This window comes from Bombus pascuorum, unplaced genomic scaffold, assembly GCF_905332965.1.
Source record: "Bombus pascuorum unplaced genomic scaffold, iyBomPasc1.1, whole genome shotgun sequence".
Classification (NCBI taxonomy): domain Eukaryota; kingdom Metazoa; phylum Arthropoda; class Insecta; order Hymenoptera; family Apidae; genus Bombus; species Bombus pascuorum.
Window position 1 is genome coordinate 903523 of NW_026869730.1, and position 24841 is coordinate 928363.

General features: G+C 40.7%; 1 pseudogene; it reads left to right on the top strand.

Moving 5' to 3' along the window:
- The first annotated feature begins 8256 nt into the window (after nt 1-8256).
- Nucleotides 8257-14075, top strand: LOC132915629 (cap-specific mRNA (nucleoside-2'-O-)-methyltransferase 1-like; annotated as a pseudogene).
- The last annotated feature ends 10766 nt before the right edge of the window (nt 14076-24841 follow it).

The window sequence follows — 24841 nt, forward strand, 5'->3', positions numbered from 1 at the left end:
GAGTATGTATTTTTTTATGTATGTCCAGCGACTATTCTATAGTGAATAGTTGGATCGGAATGAAAACTTTTCTATTTTGTGGAAAGATTTTTCGATTTGTTTATTATAAATCATTTGTTATTGCAAAAAAGTTCCATTGTTGTATATTTGTATAAATCAAATTATTTACAGTTTTTAACGCACTTCGATGTTGATTCAGATTAAAAAGAAATATTCTTTGAGTTTTACAACACAATGTCCCGAAGGTTCCATTAAGCATGGTTTACGTCACAGTCCAGAACAATCGCTACTTTTGAGAAATAGAAATTTAACGCTTCGACCATCTGCGTGCCAGCGCTCTGATAGTACGTGAGTAATTCTTCCGCCAACTCTGCAAAACAGGCAACGCTCGTATGCTGTGACTTCTACGTACTTCTACGTACGAAATGACTGTGAAACGTATGCCCGTTTTAACGTCGTGTATCCTGATGCCCAGGTTTAAATTTGCGCATGCGTTATGAAAAATATTGCTGCTATGAGTTCATATACAAAATTTTTCCGCACACATTTTATTATGACGAGGCACAGATACACGTTTACATTCGCCCACGTGTATATATATTCTTTTTTGCATATATCCCTAACTGCCCGAACAGCATTGGAACAGCAGTTCTAATATAGCCTAGCGTAGAAAATTCCTTGAGCAGCCTGTACAAGCTGAAACGTATTGTAATGACGCTACGCATCGACTCCAAAGTCTCATGAAGTGACATCAGTATACCAGTATATACCTAATATATATCCAATGGCTTTGCTTACCAATTAAGAAAATATATTACTTTCTGTATTGATGCAAGCCAACATACTTCATAAAAGAACAGAAAACTGTTCTGTTTGACCAAATACTACCATTAACTGTGTCTTACACCGGTTACTGATCGCAATTGATTCTACAATATTTTCCACCCAATTGGATACAAATATTTCTATTTTAGACAATTCATGGTGACTTTTGTAAATACTTTGAGCTGTTTTTTTATATTCTCATATTATATGGAATTTTTAGAGTTTTGCATAGTGTTTGTTACTCTGTCGTACATTTTATTTATCATTTATAATATACAATTTGCTAAACATGTAGAAGGACTGCTCGTTGCTTTGTACTAATTTGTTACCTGGAAGAATACATTCATGAAATAACGTTAAACAACCATGCTAAAAGAATTGTTTGCGAATCTGATTTTTCTTACGTTTGAATGTAGTTGAGAGTTGAATATAGTCGAATTCACTACATAACAGTTTGAAAATATCGACCGGCCCTGCCCTATGGTAAATGTTAGGAGTTGAGGAAATGTTTCTTAACAATTCTAATGGAACCGTAAATTTATATAAAATTTACACCTCTCTTGTTATGTATGTAGTATTCTGGATTTGTGCAGTTACGTATTTCATGCTTTTAATGGTGGAGTCTGGCTGACTCATAAATATGGCGTCATAAACCGTTCATTCTAGTATCTAATTCAGTAGCTCTATACGTAGCATTCTGTTCTACTCGTAATATTTATGGCACGATTGACTTCGATTACTAGACTAGAATGGTTTCATAGGTTTTTCGTTTCTTAGGATGTTACATTAGGTTTGTATTTTTTTTTTTGCAGCCTTCTGAATATGCAATAACCATAAAGGAAGAGCCAATCTATCCAGAGGTTTGCGATGACTCGTCGCCAGTTGATACGAATACAGGAAATGAAAATGAAACAGCGACGTTTGAAGGTGAATCTTCGGATGACGTTTATCGTAGAAATGGAGAATCCGCGTGTCCTCAAGAAAGTACTTATTTAGAAAATAACAAATCGGAACCTGATAAACGAACAAGTAAGCATAAAGTACCTTCAAACAACGGAATAAGTTGCAACGTTTGTTTGTTAACTTTTCAAACTAAAAATTTATTGGAACTGCATAATAAATTATATAGCTGTAACATACTTAAGTGTAATAATTGCACTGCGATCTTCACTACGCATATTTCGTTGATACGTCATTTGAAGACGCGATGTTACACGAAAAAATCGCATGGATATAGATGTAATTTTTGTAACCGAATGTTTTCCTATAGAAAACATGTCCAATCTCACTTATTCCATGTGCATGAGAATGCAATATGTTCTGGTGAAAGCAAAATTACGAAAACATCTCCTGAATCGTTAGAAAAGTCGAAGCATTCGAATGGTATAGTAAAGGCAGAATCAAATACATCACACAGTCCCTCCCCCAAACATGTAAATAGCTCAATAAATATATCTTTGAAACCACCTAATAGTTCAAACGATACACCCACCAAGGGTTCGAGCAGCAAGATCAAGTCTACGCATCCGAAACGGTTAAACGATTCGCATGGTACACTTTCGAAAAGGATGACGCAGACCGTCCTTACAGACTTAATATCGCTGGACAAAGACAAACCGAATGACGAATGGGTTAGCCGGAAAAAAGTTATCGATACGGAGAATATACCTGGTACTGCGACTATTATTCCAACTTCGACGCTCGAGACATTTAGTAACAAGACATCAACGGCTTCAGAAGTTATTCAGATGTCCACTTCTGTTAAGCGAATCGAATCTCCTGTTAGGAAAAGACTGTTTGTTCAAACTCATGTGAATTTAGAAACAATGACATCTTTATTAAGCAACGAAATAAAAGCTGAATCTGAAAGCTCCAATACCTCGCACAATATGTCTTACAACCTTAGGCCAGTGAAAAGATGTTCTTCTCCTTCATATGATTTTTACGATTTATTGGAGTTTAAGACCTCTGAAAGATCAAGACCATCTTGTACAAAAAACAAGTCTCACTACATCTTTAATCAAAGTACAAGATCTGCGCCTGAGTCTAAGCGTAAAGAATGTGTGGTCCTTTTGGAGAACTGCGACAAATTCTTGGAGCCTACTAGTTTTGTGTCAAACGAAAACGAAGACGAAAACGAAGACGAAAACGAAAAGGAAAACGAAAAAGAACACAATGAAGCTTTCAAACAAGCAGTATTGCAAAATGTGAATGAGGAATTTGAAGGTTTTCGTGAAACAAGCTCGGCAGATAACTTGCCTTTGACAGCTGACACGTTTGCGTCAAAGCGATTCAATGAATTTGCAAAATCTTTCGCTCATAGATTAATCGTACCTCAACAAGAATCGGTCGAGTTTAAGAAGAACTTTAAGGTCAATCGGCAGAAAAGATTTCAATGTCATATTTGTAAAAAATCGTTTTCTTTGAAGGAGAACCTGTGCGAGCACATGAAATTGTTCCATACGATTTACATGTCGAGCATATGCAACGCGCGTTACACGTCCATGAATAAGTTACTATCTCACTATCTACGTCAGCATATTGTGTTTAAACGAAGGGAATGTTGCGTGTGTTATGAGAAGTTTGACACGTCGGCATTGTTGAAGCGACACATGATTTTGCATTGTGTGAAGACCATAAGATCAAAAAAAGACTCTCTACCGGTCGATGTTGAAATAAATTGCAATGTATCGAAAAAACAACACAAATGCAAAGGTTGTCGCAAACGATTTTGGCTATACTCGTGTTTGAAACAACATGAGAATGTATGTCGTCGAATGAAGGTCTTAATACATAAACAACGTGTACGTCGTGTAAACCATTTGTCTCGGTCCTTGAAAGAACCAAGTGACATGGAACTCGACATATTACAGTCACCTGATTTGAAACAAATGTTGGATGTTCCGGGTAGGACGACGAGGTCTTTGAAAAATTATTCGGCTCCTAGTACGCTTATTACGGGTGATATTTTCTCTTCGTCATTCGATACAGCTGTAAAGGACGAAAGGTTACTTAATGGGATTGCATGCGTAGAGGGTTACCAAGCGGACAAGATGAACGGAACAAAGTTTCCTTAGTTTCCTCGCCTAAATGTTCTAGTTCCTTTTGCAACAGTCGGCACTGTTTCCACTTGTCTTCGATCCATGCCTGGTAGCCCCGTAAAATGGACTTGTTCTTTTGACTGCATCGTTAGTATTCGTCGAGTCGTTTGGATGTGCAAGCAAATCGACTAATTTGCAAACCTTGTCTCCGATGCAAGGAGATAATTCTGTCTTTCTTTTCCATTTGTATAGCGGTTTGTAAAGATAATGCAATGAACGAGCTTACCTTGTAGCTGTGAGTTCAACTGTTGCTAGTCACTGTGCAGCGGAATATGGTGATGTTCGCGAAGAAGGCATTTTTCCCGAAGATCACTCGTGTTGTAGTGAAACTGGAGTTGTTCCGACTACAGGTTGTCGCTTGTCCCTGTGCAGCGGAATGTCGGTGACGTACGTTTCGTGAGGAAGGTATTCCTTCGCGAAATTGGCGCGTTTTGTCGTGAGATCGAAGTTGTTGAATATCGTTTTGTTGACGATTGTCCAGTTGCGACGAGAGGCTGCGTGGTTGCGTTCTTCATCCATCGAATTATGCCTCTTCCAGGTGACGGCCCTTGACGTTACTGACTTCCCTGGAGTGGTAACGCTTCCGCTGCTGATTATGTTGGATCCACGTGGCGCTGTATGATAGTGGGTGTCACTGGTATGCATTTTTCACTTACCACTGTATCCGGCTCGAAGGACGAAACGTTACGATCGTTCGCGGAGAGACGCGGTCGCGAGGAAAACGCGTCAGCGAGAGGCGCAACTTCTCGCTACGATTCGTCTAATCGACGCCGCGAAGTAGTCGTTCTCCTTGTTTCGATTAAGATAACAGTGGTGGTTCAATGAAGATAACACTGTGTTGACAGGTTAACATATCGTCTATATTCAACAATCAATCATACAATAATATGAGCGTCACAATGTATTTGGCGATACGTACAGTTAATGTGTCACAGAGAAGTTCTACCCGACTTTTCGATGTCTCTCGATGAATTCGTTGGATTAATCGACCTTATTCGTCAGAGCTCTCGATGTATGCAGTCACACGGAATGATTTTAGAGTGGTACCGTTATAGACTGGTTGACTGCTCTGACGACGACCACGAACTCACTTGAAAGTGACGATGCTGTGTCGGAGGAGACCTAAAGAGGGGTGCGTCTAACGCACGGAATCATCGGATTTGTTGATGACAGTTTTTGGCCGGAAAGTGAGGGTAATAGACATTGTTTCTATTGGTTACTAAGACTGTCGATGGACTAGGAAGGGTCTTAGCCGCCGTCGATGGAGAGTTGACAGTAGGAAGCATCGCACATGTGCAAAACTAACTTTCACGTGTTTTCCAGACAGAAACCGTAAACCTTAGAAAACGCTCTCATAGAAAGAATTTTGTTTGAACTGAAAGACTTTAGCTAGAGTTTTCTAAGATTTATGTTCGGTCGTTGAAAATCTTAAGGGTATGCAATAAAGATGTGCGGACATCTGGCTCCCATCCCGTCAGCGATGTGAGGCTCGATTCAGGTAGAGAGTCGGCCCACGTAACAAATCTTATGCAATAATAGAAAAGTAATAAAAAATAAAATCGTGCTTAGATATAATTCCAAACCTTTCGTGAGGATTGAAATCTTCTATGAATAAGCGTTCTTTGTAATAGTTTTATATTTTTGATAACGAATAACACTCTCCGTAACGACACATTTAATTCGAATATTACAGAAAGAAATAAAATATTTGTACAATATACAACGTGTTCAGATTTGATTAATAATGACAGATATAACTCTGATAGGAAAATTAGAACATACCACGGCAGATCAGAATCGAACAAAGTACTCAAACATTAACAGACATTAACAGATATTGATACTGAAAACGATATTTTCAATTCGATTTATCGTAATGATGTGTGTGTGTGTCCTCTTTTATTTTCTGTTATTATCTCATACGATCAAATACGATCAATTATATGAAATATAAAGTATACAATTTTATATTTGCGATAAATGCATTACACGTTTCTGAGTATTAAATTTCGCTCTTTATTTTGGATCATTCAATATCCATGACTTGACATGTATTCGAAAAAGAATCCGATATAATTATGATTTATTATGATTCAAATAATATAAATTAACAATGACATTAAACTGAGAAACATTATAATATATAGAAACGGACTATTACATTTTAACTAATGTTATCAAAATCTATTGTATAATTTTTTCATGATTGAATTATTACAAATTCAGTTTTGTCGTTTACATTGAGATACACGTGCGCCTGTATATGTTATATTACGTGAAGGAAAAAATAAATCGGGCAATGTTTTACTAAATTATTGTTATTAATCCTATTATTCTTTCGTTAAGCTTCTGCTGTCGTCTCTGTTTTCGTTTTTGTGTTTGTTTATCTTTATCTTTATTGCTTTTTTTATATGTCAAAGTTGTACGAATGAAAGTGGAGACCATAAACATTTCCAAACAAATGATAAAATTCTTTTTTAACGAGATTGTACCGAAGAAAAATACGCTTTATTGGCAGCTCAGGTACAGATCCTCCCTGGCGCCGGCTCTGTTTCGGTTTAGACTCTCCAATACCATTCTTTTCGATCATCGCGAACGGTAAGTTTTTCACATCGGTATAAAACGATGGGAACTTACGAAGTAACGAAACTGAAGGAACCGAGCAAGGTATCTTAGTGTTAAATAGCAAATTACTGCTCGAATAATGAGAAAGATTGTCGGCGACAAAAAGTGGGTAAGTATCGCAGACAAGATATCGATTAATGGACTACCGGTCGGTAAGCGTCGGCGACAATAAACCGATTAATCGGTTATCGGTCGGTACAGTGTTAACCGTGTTACAAATAGAAGACGGTATACGTACGACAATAATAACCGTAATGCCTCTGTTTAATTAAGGAATTCATCCGTTGCGATACTGATGACAAAAACAGAACTTTACCCTAGTTTTGTCGCGTGCTAAGCTGTATTTTATGATACAATAAAATGATCGATTTTCCTATATCAAATAATTTAATCTGATAAAATGTAATAATTTATCATCTGATACACTCATGCACGAAAACGGATACTCCGACCAAGATCCCGCGGCGGCCGGGATTATGAATGTGATGGAAGTGGTCGAAAGGATCGCCTCCCTCTCCAGTAACACGAGGGGCGCATTCGTGAGGCGGTTAAGGTAGGCCTCACGGAGGACGAAATCGTCAGGCGCTGATCTCCAGCAGCGTACAGTGGACACCTCCGCTGCCGCCACGACGGTGGACGGTCTCTGCCGCCTCCGCAACCGCGACGGCGGTGTTGGCGATGACGACATGTATATGGATGTATCCGTGGGAACCGAGACCAGCGACAAGGACGTGAGATCGAACAACGGTCACGAACACGCGGATGCTGCGTATATTGAGGATAGGGTGCGCTCTCTGGAGAGTGAGATCAGTCGTCTCCAGAAGACGATGGTACGACTGACCGCGGTGGTGCAAGGGGGTGGGGCGAGCGGGAGCGATCGTCACAACGAGGGAGGCAAAAGGAAAGTTCCCAGCGAGGGGGACTATGGGACCCCCACACCTACCTCCGCCGCACTCGCGGCTGGAGTCACGCCGTCTCTGCCGTTCCGTTCGGACGGGGAGCGATGAAACAGCAATAGGAAAGGGACCGATAGAACTCGGAGATCTTCTCGAGGACCTCAACGCTATATTCCTCCGCAATTCAGAGGAATAGTGGCGTGAGATAGCACGTAAGCATGCGATCCCCCCGGCTGCTGACACTGCCACGAAGCGTGTCATCCGGTCTGCGGCCTGCGAGTGTCACCTCGCGCTCAACTGCCGAGTCGTCGAGCCACGAGACAGAAGGCTACATCACTGACGCGAGAAGAGGAATGGCAGGAATAAGACGAAAGGGCAGAAGGCCAGAAGCGCAATTCCTTCAGGCGATCCTCGCGCCATCGAGTAACGTGAGATTCGTGGAACGGAAGTCGCCATCGCGGCAAACAGGGATGTCGGCATTCGGAACTGTGGATTGCAACAACAATAATTGTAAGTGACTAAAGGGGAGGACGTTCGCCGAGGTGGCCACCCTGCCTCCAGCCCCCCTAGGCACGGGGAAAGAAACCGCGTAGGGAACGGGAGTAAAGAACAACGACAGGAGCGAAAAGGGGCGAAACGCTTGCGAGCGGGACGCGCGTAAAAGAAATATGCGTGGCCGTTCCCGTCGCCCCCTCCCCCAGGACGCCGGGGTTGCGCTCACCGTGAGGGATGGCTGCGGTTTTACATATAGAAACACAATATCGATGGTCAGGAGGGAGATCAATCTCTCCGACCTTCGCATCGCAAAGATGATACAGAGGAGAGCGGTTAGGGATGCCCTCACATTCGAGATCGCGGGCCAGGACGGTAGCAGCAAAGCGTCGCGACTGGCCCAAAAGATGGCGGATGCACTTCGAGGCTTCCCCGCCAAGGTGACCGTACCGCGGAAGATGCCGGAATTCCATCCGCGCCCTGCACCGGTATGCCAGATCTCGGCGTAGGCGACGAGAGAATGAGTCTTCGGTGGCTTCTTTGTACGACACCTACCTTGAAGCGCGGAGGACTCTGCAGCAAGCCATCAAAGAGGCGAAGAGACGAGCCTGGGATGAGATTCTGGTCACCCTCGACTCCGATCCCTGGGGACGCCCGTATAGAATAGTGCTGAACAAGCTCCGTCCTTGGTTGCCCCCTATGACGGAGAACATGAACACTCAGTTCCTGGAGGAAGTCGTCGGGGCCTTGTTCCCGGGTGCGGAGAACGGGGAGGAGGGCAGGACAAACGAAGAGCGGGAGCTACCGCTGCCGGGGAAGGAACCACGGGACACCGCAAGTGGCTGTAGCCCGGAATCCGCGATCACTGAGGATGAGCTGGCCGGAGCTGTCGGGAAGATCGGAGAGCGCAAGACCTCGGTTCCCGACGGGATTCCGGCCCGCGTATGGAAGGAGGTCACCGGAGTCTTGGCCCCAAGGCTGAGAACCCTGTTTGACAGATGCCTGTCACGGGGCGAGTACCCTGTCCTATGGAAGGAGGGACGGATGGTCCTTTTGCCGCTCGCCGGGACTCGCCTTCCGCATTCTGGCCTGTGTGCCTGCTGGATCAGGCTGGCAAGCTGTTGGAGAGGATTGTGGCTGCCCGACTCGAGTCACATCTGTATCGACGTGCTCCGGGGCTGCACGACAGCCAGTTTGGCTTCCCGAGGGGCGGTCTACGGCCGATGCCTTAGTCCGTGTCCGCAACTTCGTCGAGGGGGCCGTGCGGCAGGGTTACGTAGCGTTGGCTGTGTCTCTAGATGTGGTTAACGCCATCAACTGCAACCCCTGGTACAGGATAGGCCTCGAGTTCTATCGGGTGCCCGCTTACCTGCAGGTTGTAGTCTGGGCCTTCCTCCGGGTCAGTAGCATCGTCCACACCGAGTGGGGCGGAAGGATGATGGGGAGGGTGGTGTGCCGTGGTGTCCCGCTGGGTTCGGTACTGGGCCCGTTGCTGTGGGACATCGCGTACGACACGGTACATCGCGCACCGATGCCCCCGGACTCGGTGCTGACATGCTACGCAGCCGAGACGTTGCCACTGGTATGACGATCGCCCGTCTGGCGTAAATGGCGGTGTCCTGCGCGGACGCCGCGATGAAAGGCTTGGGGCTGGAGGTAACCCCCGAGAATTCCGGGACGATGTGGCTTTGCCGGAAGGCCCATTATGGGTCGCCTCCTGAAGTAGGCAAGCTCTTCGATAGAGTCATTGTCGCCCGTCCGGAGACTCACTTGTCAGAGCGAGTGCACGGTTGGCACGAAAGCCGGTACGGCTTTCTCTCGACGGCGGCTAAGACCCTTTTTAGTCCACCAATCTTCTTATTATCCAATTATAAGCAACATCTATTGCCCTCACTTACCTACGTACCTCCTCCTGTTGCGTGGCTTACATACCTTTCGATATACCTCCAATAGCAGCAGACATACGTTGAGTTGAATGGAACCAGTGTTCATATTGTATAAACCGACAGATGTGCGCTGTAGGCTGCGCAAATAGGGAGAATATCGCGCATCGAGGTTTCGCTTTATATCAAATAGCAAGGTAGATACTTCCTTTTAATATTTCCACAAGATTATGCAAAATAAATCCGGTTAAAATTGGTGCGGCACTCGACAGTAACCTTACCTACGGTTTCTGTCCCGTGGTTGGCTACACAAAGATCCTATTCTTCGGACAAGATGTTTGCCAGATGTCGATACATCGTCACGGAATATTTTCAGCTAGTGGAAGGACCTGTGCCGCGTTTACGGACGGCTGTTCTTGTTTCCCTGTTTCCAAATGCACGGGGATCGGCATTTTTGCCCGCAATCCCGAAATGTTTGACGGTAATAGCACTGGCCGGAGTTGTACGTTCTCTCTCACGACCTCGAGCTACTTCTACCTCTCGATCGCCATCGCCGACGTGGGCGATGATTAACACTCACGGCACTCACCTGAGCCCCCATTTGTCTGGATTTGAGTCGTCGACGGCGGCCAGGATGCGTCTGATGAGGACAGAGAGTCCATTCCTCCACAACGAGAGGACGAAATTATCTGACGTGGAGGGGCCAGCGAGTTCTCTTAAGTGCTGATAGAATTGAGGCAGCTTCATATCGCCCATCTCTACGCTTTCAACCAACTTCTATACCCTATTGCTATCGGAGTCCGTAAGAACGCGGATGATTCCGGCATTTAGTTTCGCGTACAGCCCGGTGGCAGGAGGGTCCGTCGTGTCGCCCCCAATTTGCTTGAGGAGTTGATCGCCGAGACATTTAGCGAAGGTCGCGAATATTAGCTTGTCGTACGTGATATACGCAGCGTCGATTTGCGTCTCTGATAAGGCGAACCGTACGGTAATGTTCGCGGGTTGCAACGGAGGCGAAGTCATCGAAACACTATGCGTGCCTTTTATACCGTCGTTAGCGTTTGTCATGCTTCGTTTCAGATCACGTCGGAGTCACCAATATGGCGGACTGTGTGACGATCAATATCATAAAATAACAAGACCGATTCCTGCTGTAACCAGTCAAATATATTTGGACTAAATTAAATATATATAAGTATATAAATACCGTAACGGGAATTTACGACTCTCGCTGAAGCGCTATGTCGCGATATCGTCTCTACGCGATTGATTCTATGACACAGTTGATTTCGTTTAAATAAAAGTTATGTTTTCGCCGGAGTATGGACAGAAAGAACACACGTCATACACGAATCATTTATAAACAACTTAAGGAATATGGGCGAAATGATTTGAAATAGTATTTCTGCGTTCAGATTGCCTTATATTCACATTGCTATTACAATATAAATGTCATAGTACAAACCAGGACGATAAATAAATGGCTTATATCGTTAGAAAAGATTATTGCTATTATGAATTAAATGAGAAACTTCCAATAATTCTCAGCTACGAAATTTACATGTGTTATTCTATCATAAATTGTACATCTCTGTCAGATGGATATTATAAGAACGACAAGTTTTCCACTGAAACGTTAAAATTTCTACAAAGTATTTGAAACGTGGGCGTCATTGTGTGGGGACGCCTTTGCGTGTTGCCGTCAACCGGATGTAGGGTTATTACCGCATCGGCGGCACTGGTCGCCATCTTTACCTTTCTCAAATTCCGTTCGTCAGAAAATTAATGTAATTTACATGTTAATATAAACTGTATTATAAATTATAATAAATTGTTGTACATTATATATATATTGTTGACGTACATAAATTCTACATTTGGGGAAGAACGAATTCAAGTATTATCCTGTGCTGTCGGGTTAATATAGATGACGGGGCAGTAAAAAAATAAAGAAGGCTACGGTCTTGGAAAAGATAAACAAGGCCGTTCAGAGCCAGTTCAAGCACCTAAACAGCATGGTCGTAGACAGCAACCTGTTTCTGGACATGAAGCTTCAGGTCATAAATGGAATCCTGAAGAGGAAGTAATAATGTGTGTGGAAGTCGTGAAATGAGTAAGGAATCCAAATTCCAATACGCCTACGTTGGAAGAAATGCAGGACTGGTTACATCAGGGACCTAAAAAGTTGATCATAGATGATGAAATTGATTTCCGTTGTGAAGATAGAGTGCAAAATATTATCAATGCAAAAACAGTACTCGGTCATTTGGATAACGTTGAAGTGCGTCGAGCAAGGACACGTTGTAATTCTTATGAATCAATTCGTGGTGCATTATTCTTAAGTCGTGCTGCTGTTAAAATGGCGAATATATATAGGGCATGTAACTTTATGTTTATTAAACCAGAAGGTTTGGGGGAGAATGAGCTGCTATAGTTTGCAGATGTTTGTGCTGGACCAGGTGGTTTTATTGAATATGTTCTATGGCGAAAGAAACGACGTGCTAAAGGATTTGGTCTTACTTTAAAGAATGAAAATGATTTCAAATTAGCAGATTTTAATGCGGGTCCTTGTGAAACATTTCATCCATAATATGGACTAAAAGAAAATGGTGATGTTTTTGACCCAGATAATCAAGAGGCATTTACGAATCTTATAAAGCGCATACCCATGGCAAAGGAGTACATTTTATGATGTCTGATGGGGGATTTTCTGTAGAAGGACAAGATAATGTACAAGAAATTCTTTCAAAACAACTGTATCTTTGTCAATGTGTAATAGCATTGATGATTGTAGAGGGTGGTTATTTTGTGACAAAATTATTTGACCATCTTACACCCTTTAGTGCTGGTTTAGTTAATTTAATGTATCGCTGCTTTGAAGAAGTTTGTATTTTTACACCAAACTCTTCTGGTCCAGCAAGTTCAGAACGTTACTTAATATGTTAGACGAAACGAAGTGGGACACAAGATGTTGTGGAATATCTGAAGCATGTTAATCGTCTGCTTTTAAAAGGTGGTGGAAATGACAACGTTTTACAATTAGTATCATATAATGAATTAAAAAGCGAGAAACAATTTGTTCAATATCTACGTGCTTCTAACAAAGATTTGAGCAGAAAACAGATAACAGGCTGCATTTTGCGAGGATAATACTCTTGTTGAGACAAAACAAGCTGATGTGCGCAAACAATGTCAGGAGTATTGGAAACTTCCTGATGAAACTAGAACAACCCCAAGACACATGAAACCAAAAGATAAATAGAATACTCTTTTGAAAGATACTTCATTCCTTACTATTAGTCAAGCACAATTGATGGAATTTAACATTCAAAATGCATTATTGTTCACCAAATGACTGGTTTTGTATTCCATGTTGTACAAAGCCAAGGCCCCATGATGACAAGAATAACGCTACATTTTATATGGGCATGGGAAGGAATAACGTATATAGATATATAAAGAATTCTTGGGTTCGAGACGATGACATTGGCATAAAATTACCACCAAATACACATGTATACGCAGAAGTTGTATATGGTATGACTAAGGAGTTTATACATCAGCAAAAAGTACCTGCATTGCATATTATAGATGCATCCTATTTAGGAGGAGGAGGTGACAATAGTACAAAATATTCGAGGAGCAGGTAAGCAAGTGAATCTTATTGAATTCAATAATAAACGTATAGATTTCCAGAAATGAAATGTCTTTTGAAGGGGTACTTTTATGTAATACTAACGTGTGACTTTTTTTTAAAGGAACGAGGATACGAAGTTTTTCTGCGAAGCTTTGTGGGAACCAGAAGGAAACAATTGTACTCGAATACGTGCCAAAGAATTATTTCCAGTTGGTTCATATATATATATGAGAACTTGCGAGCAACACAGCGTAAAATGAAAAATAATTGCGATGCCTTAGTATAAGAAATTCCAGAAAAGGCTCTAGATGTTAATGGTTATAACAAGGACAAATTATATTTCATACCACAAAGTGTAATATTTCTAAGAAGCACGGTAAATCCTTGGAATCGGTATGCCAGTAAACCACATTCAATTACGTATGTATTTAATTGCAAAATAAACGGGAAGATGTTCGACCTTCATAGTCCATGTTCAGCAGAAGCAAGTTTCATTGCATCTTTTAAAAGTCGCCTTATTTTTCTTTGGCCTAATGATCCCTCACTTACTATAAACAGATTTGCAAAATTTATTGAAGACAATTGTCCTGTGCACAATGCACGCTTAAAATATTAAAACTACAGAATAATGTACATATATTGATACGTGACTTGAGCCGCATAGAAGTCAAACAGATTAATTCCGTTCGGTTTACTGTTGTTTCAAATATGAAATACTTATGATATATTTTAGTATTTAGTATTATATTTCTATATAAGTACAGGTAATATCGGAAGATGGAATTAATAAGTTTGTCTTCCGAGTGTATAAACTACTTGGTATAAAATATACATTTGCAAATGATATGCGGTATTGTATGAATATAGAAATTAATGATGACATTAAACTATACTATATGATTGTATAATTTATATTATAATTACATACTAAATATTTCGTCGATAGAATTTGTCTTTAGTTAGAATGATTAGATTCCTATTTGTGGCAGTTGCTCCCATTATAGAATAAGTTTCAGTACTTAAGGCTACAAACCATTACCTCTTAAGTTCAATACTTGATTCAGGGCTTCTATAATGAAATATATATCTCGCGCATACGTACTTGTGAACTATCCAAGATATAGAATGAGTCGAAGTTCTGTGGGAAAGTAATTTATAGTTATAGTGGGTTTGGTAACGTTATTACATATTTGAATAACGTTCACGCCATCACAAAATCGAGTATGACGCTCCGTCAGTCTATAAACATGCGGGGAGATGCAGGACGACGAGGATAGCCTCCCGTGACGTAGCGCCTGGTACGGACGGTATCTCCGGACGGGTATGAGCGGAGAGGACGCGGATAATTGCCCCCAAGCTACGACACTTATTTCACGGTGTCAGTGGGAGGGAGCCTCTCGTCGGATAAAGCGCATGGTGAGGCTGGTACAGCTTCTGAAGGGCGGCACGACCGACGTTCTCGTCGTCCTCGTATCGCCCGATGCTCTTATGTAATGAAGTGGGCAAGCTCTTCGAAGGAAACTTCGCCGCCCGTCCTGAAACCCACTTGTCAGAGCGAGTGCACCGTTAACACGAAAGACGGTACGGCTTTCTCACGAAGGCGGCCAAGACCCTTTCTAGTCCACAGATAGAGTGTAACGCGGTACACGACTGAGCGTCAATGTGAGTTACATTGTCGATATTTCTGTAGAAAACTGCCGCGGCTGAAACAAATTGCCGTCTCAATGGCACCATTTTATTTCAAGCTTTGCGCTACAGTTCTGAATCATTTTCGTAGGACAAGGCAGTTTCATGTTCTCGCAAAATCAAACTGTCGAATTAAGGTACATACTATCAATTACAGTCTAATACATTTTAGCGGTTCAACATCGATAGGACGATTTCGCATCGAAATTTTCGGAGGACCACGTAACCTTCCAATGATGACCGTCGTACGAGCAGTGGATAAGCCTACTTCGTGTCGTAGGTTCCTCGCACCTCGTACTCTACTCCTTGATTGTTGTTCGGCAGCTTTAGCGGCTGTGGTTCCGAGAAACCCCATCCTGAACCCCTTTCTCGTACGCCGGATGTGACTTCTTGCTGTCCGCCGAAGACACTTGTCGGATCTGCATATGTTCAACCATTTGCGCGAGACAAGCGCGGCGCTCTGCAGGGAGGAGGGATCCAATTTTCGAAGTAACAAGTGCGAAACCTCCAGTGGTAGTTCGGAAATGATATCTACCTTGCTTGGCATCAGTAAACCACCTCTAAATCATTCTAATCAACGTACCACGTAAACACGAATCCAACGCGTTCCAGGAATAGAATCAACTGCCTGTAGTTGTTTAACTGTACACGACGAGTAAAATTATTTCGGGTACTCCTGTAGTACAGAACAGACACCCAAACGACAATATTTCAACACAAAAATATTTAAAACAATAGTTATGAAAGCATGATACTTAATACCGCACTTGACATCACGTATAAGTAAAAGTAAATTTCTTCGAACAAATTTCAAGTTAAATCTTTAGGTTGTGTAATTACAGGGTGCGCCGTTAGAATTCGGACAGAATTCAATTTGTAGTTCCCACCATATTAGAATTCAGATGTTTGTGCTGATTGACTCTGAAGTTAGTTAAATATGTCAATAAGTCTTCTATAACCTCAAAATGACAGAACTCGTTAAGCAAAACCCGGAATACGATAGAAGAGCGGCGATTATAGAAAGTCTTCGCGCCGGGTGGATGCCAAAGTGAATCGGAGGAACGACCGTTGGCTGGCCCACAATCTCGAAGATGTTCCTGTTGTGGGCAAAACCAAATTTCCAGCAAGTGTTCACGTTTTGAGCGTTGTCTCAAGTGAGGGCGACGTCATGCCTCCGCACTTCTTCCAAAAAGGCGAAAGAATCACAAAGGAGGTTTATTTGGAGGTCCTGAAGACAGTAATAAAGCCGTGGATGGAAATTACGGCTTCTGGAAGGCCGTATTTATTTCAACAAGATGGCGCACCTGCTCACACAAGTCATCTTGTTCAAAATTGGCTCTCTGACAATGTGGACATGTTTTGGTCGAAAGATTTCTGGCCTCCTAACAGTCCCGACCTAAACCCATTGGACTATTACGTGTGGGGCGTTATCGAGAGACAAACTAATAAATGCAGGCACCCCAACGTCAACTCCCTACGAGCTGCTATCGAGTCAGAATTCGCGACAATTAAACGCGACCAGTTGAAGTCAGCGTGCTCGCGCTTTAGAGCAAGAATAGAGCAGGTCATAGAGGCAGAGGGTGGTTACATAGAATAAAAGTTCTCAGCAAGGACCCTTTAAATGAGATATAACAACATTTTCATGTGTTTTTGTGTATTGACTTAAATAAACAACTTTCTGCACAAAACTTCTTTTGTCCGGATTCTAACGGCGCACCCTGTATATCAAACTTGTTCAATTAACAATGAGCTATTTCCATCATGTTTTGACAACCGACTCATCGATGATGCAATTCCTTGGAATTGAAAAAGGAATGTGCATAATTTTGTCCTCCATCAACACTCAAAATATTATCTACATGCTATACTTAGGGATTCAATTTTAAAATACGTTGCTTCATTTTCCATCTCTGCTTTCCTACAATCAGTATGTGAAAGATTTTTCACAGTATCCATCCATCCGCAATTTGTATAAATAGTATTTCAGTCTCTCGCGTCACTTGAACTGTAATATACACCTGTCTTTTATTTTCATTACTCCTCTGCATACCATTTGTGAGGAACAATACATTTTATTTGTTAATCCAATAACATGTAAAGTTCTTCATTTGTTCTAAGATCAATCTATGAATTAGTGAAGAGAATATTGCAATCTGTAAAAATAAGTATCTAGTAATATTACTTCCGAACCAACATATTTATTGCAATGCTTGTCAAATTTCAAAGTAATTTCCTATCCATATGAAACATATTTCATATATGTGTATGTCTATTACTTTGATTAGTTGTTCTATTTGTAACAATTCGCCATTCTGGATCATCTAGATTCAACAAAGACGCATTCAATTTACTCCATACCTCATAAAGCTCCTATTATCATAATTACATGGGAAGATAGAGAGCTGTGACAGTATCCAGCTCTCAACTTTGAACAAGGCATATTGACAAGCCAGAGTAACTCACATACAACTTGGTGGTACAAGCGTTGAAAAAACTTTTCTGGACCTGAGAAAACACATGTGTACAGGTAACGAACAAAAGAGATTAGAGCTCACCAAATAAAACTTGCTATAATTTGCTGTAGCTTGTCACAATAAGCCTATGTGTATCGCGCGTCAGACGATTTTGGAATTAGTTGATGCTTGGATGTTCAAGATACGGAAACACGGAGTGATGAGACGTTTATGTACAAAGTGATTATGGTGCGACTCATCGTCAGTCAGAAAACTTCATGCACGATTTGCTAAAAACAAACAATTTTCCCCTTTGTTTATCCCCTACCAATCGTCTGTCGTCACTCCTTATCTCATACACAGACAGGCGAAATAATGTCGCCGATGACGGCCAACAGCCTGGACACATGTGCGGATCTCTTGCCTGCGACAGAATTTTGTTATGTGTAGTATGCTGGACTGAAAAGGACTAATATGGCGAATTAGAAGATCGCAGGAAAATTGTAGACATTTTCCAAATTTTATCAATTCCTTTTTATTTATTCAAAAGTCTACAAAACTGTTAATTAACATTAAGGAAATATATACAAAATCTCGACGTTCAGAATAATGGAGAGAATATTCGAAACGGTACTATTAAATCTATAAGTTACCATGCAATACAAATTTTCTTTAAACGCTAAGACATACAAAATACGTAATGTTTTGTGTAAATTGCCATACTTTTGAAAATAAAAAATATCGAATCAAACATTCTTCAAATATATTTCGAACGCTCATTAATACTACAAAATTATTTTACTACAAAATTATATTACTACAAAATTATATTACTACAAAATTATATTACTACAAAATTATATTACTACAAAATTATATTACTACAAAATTATATTACTACAAAATTATATTACTACAAAATTATATTACTACAAAATTATATTACTACAAAATTATATTACCACAAAAAATTGTAAAGGTCCCGAATGCATCGGTCACGATACAGTTTACAAACAAAACCAATGAAAGGTGCAGAGACTAGAGAACATGGGGTCCCCAATCGTGTGGTACGCTTCAGCATCGTTGACAACACCAACTCCCTCCCTCCGTCTGTCCAAATGTCATCTCAAACGGTGAAGCTGTAAATTAAAAAAATCCTTATATACATCAGAATAGTAATGCGATTTCTATTCCTGCAGCACCGACGTGATACACGGTGCTCCATAATCGCTCCAGATTGCATATAGTTGTTGTTGAAATCTCTATGCATTTGGTGGATAAAACGTTGCGAGAAATTATCCTCTTGTAAAAGTAGTCACATAAGCTTCCAGGTCTTCATAACCTTTTTTTTTTTTGCATGAGGAGGGGAAAATGCTGTTTTTTTTTTTTTTTTTTTTTATAACGTTTATTGTCCAAGAAGATGAGTATTACATGTGTATGTTATTCACAATAAACAATGAATTTCGGTTGTAGGGTGGATTAGGCAAAAGTACCGATACGCGTCGGTACGACGTAGCCATGGTCTAATATGTGTCGTGGGTTTTAGGTTTTTGCGTTTATTTTTTTGTTTTTTTGGGTTTAAGTCGCATTGGTGCGTGATTTTTGTGTATTCTTGTGTGTGTTGTATTTTGTCCTGAAACTTGGCCGCAAAACAGGACTCCTCGGTGTATTACTTTTATGCGTTGTGGGATTTTGAGGGGGGGATGAGTGGGAAGGGGAGGGGGGTGTTAAATTATATTATTTACAATGATTATAGTATTTACATATTTACAGTACTTACATCTAGGTTATACGGTGGTAGTAATGGTTTTTTTTTTTTTTGTCAAATTGGTAGTTTTCACTTATATTTTCTTATGGGTTTGGAATCCACCAATATTTTTTTGTGTTTCTTCTGTGTTTGTCTTTAGTGTCTTTTTGGGGGAGGGCCATGTTGTACCTCCACCTGGTGTCTGCAGTCAGTCCGTTTAGGTTTTCCTCGTAGAGTATCGTTTTTATCCCTATTTTTCTTTTTATGTGGAAAATTATCGGGATATTGTTTTGGTCTTGGAGGTAATTTTTTTCGTCTAGGTATAGGAACGCTTCTGGGGGGATGTAGCCTGTTTTCATTGTGTTTTTGTAATATTGTACGTTTGGGTATAAGCCGCTGAAGATTAGGCTGTTTTCTTTTATTTTTGACGCTTGTGCGAAATGATTTCTTGCTAGTTTTAGTATGTGACAGTCAATGCGGTGAATGTTGGCTAGGTCGTAGATTTTTTTGTTTTTTATATATTTTTTGTATCCGCTCTGTTCGGATCTGTACGCATTTTGGCAAGCTCTAATGCATTTTCTTTCGAAAACGCGGATTCTCTCCATTAGCGATGCTGGTATGTTGTACCAGATTGGGCAACCGTATGTTATAATTGGTCTAATTAGAGCTTGGTAGCATAATGTTTTTACATTATTCTTGAGCTGTTTCGAGTAAAATAGTCTCTTTGATCTCCAGAATGCTTTATTGGCCTTGGCGAGTTGGGTTTCTATGTGTTGTTTGTAATTTAGTTTGTCATCTATGTTTATGCCTAGGTACTTTACGCAGTTTTTGTGTGGTATGATTGTCTCTTCGGATGACTTTTCTTTTAATTGGAAATTTTTGCAGTGTTTTCTTTCTGCTGGGCCGATTTCGCTGGTTTTGGGTTTGAACAGTATGCTTTCGCATTTGTTTGCGTTAATTCTTAGTTTCCATGTGTGGTAGTAATCATTGATTTTGTCGAATAGTTCTTGGAGGTCTGTGTTTATTGTTTTAGTTTTGCGGCCTGTTACGTAGATGATTAGGTCGTCTGCGAAGGCTATGGAGCGTTTGTGGGTAGATTTGTTCATGTCGAACAGGTTTAATATGTCACTGTTGTATATGTTGAAGAGTAGCGGGGAGTTTACAGTTCCTTGTTGGAGTCCGTTTTTTATGGTGAATTCTTTGTTCGATGTATGGGAGTCCTCGGTCATTAGGAATGTTCTGTTTGTAATCATGTCCCATATTATTTTGATTAAGTATCTCGGGAAGTTTTTTTTTATTAATTTATAAATGAGGCCTGTGGTCCAGACTGTGTCGAAGGCTTTTTCGAGATATATTAAGCAGGCGGCTACTCGTTGTTTTGCGTTTAGTGCCCAGCAGATGTCTGACGTGAGTTTGTTTGTCGCGTGTAGTGTGGAGTGTTTGTGTCGGAAGCCAAATTGGTTTTCTGGTATAATGTTTTTTTTTTTGCAGAATGTAGTTAGGGGGTTATTGATGACTACTTCAAATACTTTGCTTATGTTGGGGAGGAGACTTATTGGTCGTAGGTTTGTGAGTGATGAGCCGTCTTTATTTTTTTTTGTGATTGCTATTATTTTGGCTTTTTTCCACTTTTTCGGGAAGTATGCGTTGTTTAGCGCATTGTTGAATATTACTGTGTAGTACCATTTTATTTTGTTTGGTAGGTGCTTAAGTGAGATGTTCGGGATGCCGTCGAAGCCGGAGGATTTTTTATTATTTAGCTTGGCGAAGATTTTGTTTAGTTGGTTATAATTTGTAAAGTAATTTATTTCTGTTTCTGGTTGTTTGGGATTGTCTGAGGTGTTTTCGTTTGAGAACGTGCAGACTGTTTTGTTTAGCGTTATGTCTTGTTCTATTTCGTTTTTGAGTTTGTTTGTTTCTGCGATGATGATTCTGTTTAATTCTTCTCGGCCCATGTGTTCGTTTTGGGTATGTGTTTTGGAGAAGTGGGTGCCTATGATGTCTAGTTTTTCTGTTGTTTTAGTTATTATGAAGTTATTCTCGGTGTCTTTGCTGGTGTTGTGTATCTCTATACCTGCTTCTTGGATGAGGGGAGCTTTCTCTGGGGGCAATTTGAGCGGAGTGCTGGGGTTTTGTTCTTTCGGTCTGAAGATTTGATTTATTTGTGGGAACATGTTGGCTGAGTCGTTTTTGGAGATATTTTTTATTTTGTTTGACCAGTAGAGGTTTATAGAGTTTGCGAATTCTTGTTTCTGTTGTAATTTTATTTTGTGTAGTAGGTATTTTAGGTATTCTAATTCCTCTCTTTTGTCGTAAGAGTAGTTGTGTTTTATATTGTTTATTTTGGAGAGTATGTAGCTTTTGTCTCGTTGTAGTTCTTTTATTTTGTTGTTGATATATAGATCGCAGGAGTTTTTTTGTTTGTAGGTTGGGACGGATTTTTGGAGTGCGCTTTGTATGTGTTTTTCGATTTCGTCTATGTATGTGTCGATTTGTCTGTTTGTTAGGTTGACGTTGTTGTAGATATTTAGGTCGCATTTCTGATCGAGTAGTTTTTGGAATTTTTTCCAGTTTGTCTTTTTGTAGTTGTACTTGGGGGTTTCGGTTTGTGTTTCAAGTGTTAGGTAGTCGGATGTGTTTTTGTTTATCTGTAAGAGTATGGCTTTATGGTCGCTGTCGTAGTCTAGGGTTTTGAGCGTGTTATTTGGTCGTAAGTTTTGGATTTTTAGTCGTGCATCTGTTAGGCATATGTCGAGGTATGAGCCTCCTTTTGGGTAGGAGGGTAGCTCGGAGCTGTAAAGGTTTGTTTTGTAGTGTATGCTTTTATTGTCTAGCCAGTTTCTGATGAAGTTTCCTCTCGTATTGTTTAGTGGGTTTTTCCAGCTTGTGTGTTTTGCGTTAAGGTCGCCGGCTATTATGTGGAAGTTTTCTTGTTTGTCGAGCTGTAAAAGTTCGAAGAGGTTATTGAATTCGTCGTTAAATTCTTTTTCGTTTCCGTAGGATGCGTAGGCTGCGGTGATGAGTAAGTTTTCCTTTTTGTTTATTTTTATTTTTATGGTTGTCGTCTCCAGGGTTTTAAAATTTGTTATTTTGTCGTTTTGGATTTCTTTGAATTTGAAGGGGTTTTTTATGAGGATTGCCGTTCCTCCTCCTTGGATAGCGTTTGGTCTGTCGTGTCTTATTATGGAGTAGTTTTTGAAGGATACTTTGTGTCTTTTGTTCAGTTTTGTTTCTGAGATGAGTACGATGTCGGGGGTTTCTTTGTTTATTAGGGTTAGCATACTGTATCTTTTTTGGTTTGAGATTAGAGAGTTTGCATTTATTGCAATTATTTTCAGGTGTTTTAAATCTAATTTGGATGTTTTATGTTGTGTTTGTTGGTTTGGTGTGTTTTGGCTAATTGTCGACTGCGATATCTAAGGAGTTGAAGATGGTGTTGAACCTGTCTTCGTGCGATGATATTGCATTTTTTAATTCGTTGAGTTGTATTTGTTGTTGATTTAGTGCTTGGATGATACATTTTTTAAAATCTTCGAAAGCGTTTAATATTATTTGTTGAGGGATGATCTCGGTTGTAATTGGGATTTGGTTTGCCCGCGAATCTAGTTTTGGGTTTATTGTGTGAGGGGGGTTTTCGATTTCCTGCTTTGGCCTTGCTTGTTGTTTCACTGCGTCCGAGAACTTTAGTTCTGGGGTGTATTTTCGGCTTATCTGTTCTAGTCGTTTGTTTTTTGTTTCTTTGTCTTTTTTAATTTTTTCTGAAAGTTTTTGTCGCAGCTCTATGATTTTGGGGCACCCTTTGTATGACGCGGGGTGTCCGTAGCTTTTGCAGTTGACGCAGAATATTTTATCCTTTGTGATTGTATCGTCTTTTTTTATTTTGCACTCGCCTGGGCCATGGGGCTCGGTGCATTTTACACAGCGGTAGATTAGGTTGCAGTTTTGTGCTGTGTGGCCTAATCGTTGGCATTTGTGGCATTGGGTAATGTCATTTTTTCTTATTTTTTCCCATGTTATTTTATAGTAGCTTAGTCTATTTATTTTTTGTAATTTCACGACGTTGCTATTGGGGGATACCTGTACTATGTATATTGGGAGCAGTCTGTTACTTTCCCTTGACTTTCTTGTCGAGAAGCGCGATACTTTCGTAAACTGTATGTCGTCTATTTTTAATGCTTGTAAGTCTTCTAGTATTTCTGTCTCTGTGAGGTTAATGTCTAGTCCTTTTAATAGGAACGTGTGATGTTTTTGTGCTTTTGGTGTGTATGTGTAGAACGTTGTGTTTGTTGTTATCAGTAATTCTTTTGCTTTAATGTAGTCGCTTAGATTATGTAGGTATAGAGCGTGTTTGTTCGCGTGTATTCTGTTAATGTGAAAGTTTTTGATTTTGAGAGCGTCTTGTAAGAGAGCAATGGTGTCTTTTGGGTCTTGATGAGTTATGTTGATTGGCGGGGGCCTGTTACCTTTTTTGGGTGAGGGGGCGTCCTGTTGTTCCTCTGTGGGGTGGTTGGTGGGCTGTTCCTGTTGTGCTTGTTCCATCGGTGTCTTTGTCGGTGGGGGTTGCTCTTTTGGTTTGATCAGATGAGTGTGTTGATTTTGTGGTGTCGGCGGCCTCCTAGGTGGGGCGAGGGGGCTGTTTGTTCGTGTGTTGTTTGATTTTTCTTGGGTGTGTGGTGTTCCCAATGTGGACGTAGTCCTCCTGTTTGCTTTGATTCGCATTTCATTGTTCTTCTTTCTTATGGCTTCCACGATCGCATTTTGTATTGTTGATTCTTTTGTTGACGTTGTTTGAGTGTGATTCTGTTGTTGCGGTATGGTGGTTTCCTGTGTTTGTAACACTTCAAATCTGTTTTTTGTTGGTATCACTGGTGAGGGAGGGCTTCTTGTAGTTTTCATGGTTTTGCTTTCTTTGATGGTGGGATCTTGTGTATTGTTTTCTTTTTGGATTAGAACGAGATCTTCTTCTGTGTTTTCCGGGTTGTCTGGTAGTCTTTTGGACCTTCCCACTAGGTTTGGTTGTGGGTTGAGTTTCCGCGTTTTTTGCGCGGAAAGTCTTATGCTAATGTTGTTTTCTTTGTCCGTTTTTGGCGAGATTGCTTTTCTTTTACTTGTTTTTTTTGTTGGGATTACGGAGGGTTCCGTTTTTTTGCTTTCTGCTTCATTATCGATGTCGCCTATTTTTTTATTTATTTTGTTGTTATTATTTTTTTTTCCCTATTTATAGCGATGGTGTCACTAATCAATTTTCCACTTTCTGTCACTTTTTTCTCTTTTTTTTTTTTTTTTTTCCACTTAGACTTTCTCTACGCGAAAGATTGTCTAGTTGGCGCGCGCACTGTTCGGGTCTGGGTCAGCTGTCCCTTTTTTTTTTTTTAGGGCTGAGAGGTCCGTTTGGCTCGGAGGTTCGCAGTCGACTGAGGGGAAAATGCTGTTACGCATGCCCAGTGACCCGAATCACTGGGTTATGTGGGACTCGCGCGGATGTTGTTGCCATAC